Below are 4,292 nucleotides of genomic sequence, written 5' to 3'. Positions count from 1 at the left end.
TAGCTTTTTAAATAATTTTGCCCAACTAACATAGGGACACCTTTGAAACAGTAACGGCATCATACATTTTCCATTTGAGGTGTAAGGTCACAGAACACTCAGAATCAGCTTTGAAGGGCTGGGGATTTAGCTCAGTGGCACAGCACCTGCCTGGCAAGCCCGAGGTCATGAGTTCAACTCCTGACACCAAAAAAACAAACAAACAAAAATAAAAGTAAACTTAAACAAAGAGAATCAGCTTTGACCAATGTGATTTTTGGTTCACTGAGAAACTATTAGCACAATTTATCATGGCCAGTCAGGTAGTCAATATACACAAAGCTTATTGGGAAAAACTAATCACTAGTCTGTATAGTGCAAATTTAATTGATTTACATTTATTATTTAAAATGAATGCATAATTTGTCAGGGTTAAATATTTATAGCTCTAATTTTAAAATCTGATCTCTGCTTTTTATACCCTAAAATGGATTGATGGGCTGAGCCGTCTCACACCATCCAGAAACCCAGCTCCCTGCTTGTAGGATGGCATGTCACCTTTCCCACTGCCTGAACTCCTTGTGGTAATAAGTTTTAAACATTATTTGTACACGTTTTCAATTTAATTAAAAAACACATCACTGAAGCTTCATGCAATTTTTTTTAATAATTCTATTTTTATCTGTCAGTGTGTGAAGTCCATGATGCTTCCTCTCCCTGTGGAGAGCTGGACGTGGACATCCCACCTCCTCAACTTTTACGTGCCTTCCCTCCCACTCCCCCATGCCATCTCCAGATGCTGCAGGAGGAGTTAATAAATAATTCTCCCCAGAGCATTCCGTATGAAGCATCTCTGCCAGCGGCCTTTCTCTTTTTCTTTTCTGTATTATCCTGTTTTATCAGAAGGAAGCTGAGGCTCAAAAAAGTTTGATGATTTGCTCTCAAAATCCACAGACAGTGTGCATAGGAGACCCACAGGGAGGAGGCTGCCCTGGGCTGGGGCTGTCCAGCACCAATATCTGCCCAGCAGCAGAGGGAAGCAGGCAAGGGCATCTGATGGCCACAGAACAAGGGATGCCTCATGTGGCCCAAGGGCACTGGCTAAAGCCAGCCGGACAAGCAGAGCAGGGCCAGGGCACAGCTAATGGGTGGAGTCCAGACCGAGACACTACAAAAGGGAAAGAGTCTGCTGGACAGAGGGGAGGGTGGAGGGCTGAGCTCAGAACGTGGGCTCCACCTTTGACTTCCAAGCTGACAGCCACAAAAGTAGCAGGAGAGGGATCCCAGAACTCAAGTGAAGCAGTCAACTTGCAGGAAAACAGGACTTGACCAAAGGTGATGCAGGAAAAAATGGAAATTCTGCATAAACTAAAACAGACAGTTGGGCCTGAGGATTTAGCTCAGTGGCACAGCGCCTGCCTGGCAAGCGCAAGGTCGTGAGTTCGATTCTCGGTACTGGGGAAAAAAAAAAAAAACAGACAGTTAATTAAATCAAAACTTTTCTACAGAGAAAAATCCAGAACCACTTGGCCTCACTGGTGAATTCTATAAAATGTTTTTTAAAAATATTAGTACCAAACCTCACAAACTCTTCACCACAAAAAAGGAAGAGTACTTCTTACTCATTTATGAAGTAAGCATTACAGTGCCCCAAAATCAGGCTTAGAAAAGAAAACCACTTCTCAGTATCTTTAATGCATATAAATACAAAATTCTCAACAAAAATAGAAGTAAACCATACCCAGGAGCATATACAAAGGATTATATATAACCATGAGCAAGCAGAGTTTACCTCAACAATGCAAGGATAGTTCAATGTTTAAAAATCAGTGTCACTTATAGGATAAGACAGAACCAACCTGGTCATCTCAGGAGGCCCAGGAAGAGCCCTGGATCAGACACTTTCACAGTGAAAACACTCAGGCGGAGTAGAAAGGAACTTCCTGGGCTCGTGAAGCCCACCTACCCAACACCCACAGTGAACACCATACTCCCTGGCAAAGTCTGAGCCAGGCAAACACATCAGCTCTGGACAGTTCCACCCAAGGCTGCAGGGAGGTTGTGGCAGATGTCTGGCTGGCAATGCGTGACTACAAGAACAGACAAGTGCATGGGGAGTCGTTAATGTCACCTCCCAGTCCTGGCCTCTCGCTGTTCTAGATCTCACAGGGCACAAAATGGAAAATTTCCCTTTTTCAGTGTCTTTATGTGCTGCATCAACTCAAGCCATGAAACAAATTTCTTTTTTTTTTTTTTGTTTTTGTCTTTTTGAGACAGGGTCTTACTAACACAGTTCAGACTGGCCTTGAGCTCACTTTGTGGCCCAGGTTGGCCTTGAACTTGCAACGATCCTCCTGCCTCAGCCTTCTAAGTGCTGTGATTACAGGCATATGCCATCCTGCCTGGCTAACAAGTTTTCTTTGTTGTAAGGACCATCTTTTCTCTTTTAATTTTTTTTTTTTTTTTAACACCAGGAATCGAGCTCATGACCTTGCGCTTGCCAAGCTGGCACTGTGCTGCTGGGCTATATCCCTGGCCCAGTGATTACTTTATTTTTTATTTTTTTGGTACTGGGACTTGAACTCATAACCTCGTGCTTGCCAGGCCAATGCTGTGCTGCTGGGCTATAACCCCAGCCCTTTGGGCCATCTTTTATATCCTTACTTCAACACGCTCTGTGGGGCTCATTGTTCACATTATTTCATGTCTTTATCAAAGCAGAGTTCCATTCAACTAGAACTGTCTCTTCCTTTTGTGTACACAGTAGTTTAGTATTTATACAATAGCTCGTGAAAGTGACCCTTACAAGATGAGCCTTACCAAGACACCAAGTGAAAAGGGAAAGGGAGGCTCAGGTGCTGTATTTAGTCTGCTAAACTGTTTTGAACATAAGAAGTCCTCGCTGAAGGCATGGTTCATCTGTGAGATATCAGTCAGTTTGCCTGGAAAAACCAAACTTGCACTGTCATTAGGTGAGTGAACAACAAAGCCTGAAACCTCTGTGATTACAGCACATGGCCCTGGACACGCACCGCCACCCATGCTGCACACACGCGAGTGCTGAGGAGGCAGTGGTCGCTGTTTGCATCCCAGAGAAGCTGTGCAGGCACAAGAGAGGACACAGCATGCACCTTGGGTGAGCTCCTGCCAGGTGCAGGTCAGGGGCCTGGGGCCAGTTGATCAATAAGCTTAGGGTCCAGGGAGAGTGACAGGACTCAGCAGTGGGGACTGGGATGAGAAGGGCTTGTAATCCTCTCTCGCCATGTCATGAACCATCACCAGGAAGCAGCTCAGGCCAGCGCCAGCTCCCACCCTTAGGGGCTGCACCCACAAGGTCCGAGCAGTGGTGAACACAGGCAAAGCCATGCCCACTCACTCCCTACCAGGCTCCTGGGACCTGCCGTGCCAGAACGCCATGCCTGGCCTCCAGACCGGAACTTGGGCACATGGCCACCAGCCACCAGGCACAAGTGGAAATAGCTATTACCTGGTGCTTGGTTCAAATCCTTTCCACGCAGAAGAAAGACAGAGTGTGCAAAAGGAGGGCAGGCAAGCGGCTTCTCAGCTTTGGCCTGATCATGGCAGGAGGGAGCAAGCAATACCATAGGCGGTCGGGAGCCAGCCCTGAGGTGGGCATGGTCAGTGACCATGGCTCCGTCACACAGTGGACAGTGCAGCTCCTTGGTAGTCGCCAGGGTACACGGAGGGTGGCCATCCCCTGGCCCCAGGCACGGGCCATCATCCAACGGCCAGGAGCTCAGCAGAGCTGAAAGCAATGGTCAGGTTCAGCTCCCAAGGTCTTGGGGGTCTCAGAAGGTGAGACGCTGGGACAGAGGTTAGTGGGAAGAACCATGCTTTGCCACATTTCCTCACAGTGTGCCAACCATGGCAGGGCCTTGCCACTTCCTGCTTCTGTGATAAAGGAAGTTAACCTTCCTAAGGTCAACACACAGGCAGCAAGAGCCTAGTTAAACTGTGTAAAGAACAAAACTATTTTAATGTATTAAATTATCTTACAAAATTTTCCCAGAAGATCTAAAAACATCATATCACAGTGATATATGTGCACCTATGTTCATAGCAGCACAATTTGTAATTGCTAAAATGTGGAAGCAACCCAAATGTCCATCCACCAAGGATTGGATAAGAAAATTATGGTACTTTTATATAATGGAATATTACTCAGCTGTAAAGAAAGATAAACTCGAGGCCTTTATATTTAAATGGTCACAACTAGAGACCATACTCATAAGTGAAATAAATCAAACATACATGTGCAAGCACCGCATTGTGTCACTAGTGTAAAACTTGAA

Source organism: Chinchilla lanigera, unplaced genomic scaffold, assembly GCF_000276665.1.
Source record: "Chinchilla lanigera isolate Chin_1 unplaced genomic scaffold, ChiLan1.0 scaffold00003, whole genome shotgun sequence".
NCBI lineage: Eukaryota > Metazoa > Chordata > Mammalia > Rodentia > Chinchillidae > Chinchilla > Chinchilla lanigera.
The sequence above is the reverse complement of the archived record's forward strand: the minus strand, read 5'-3'. Positions refer to the sequence as shown.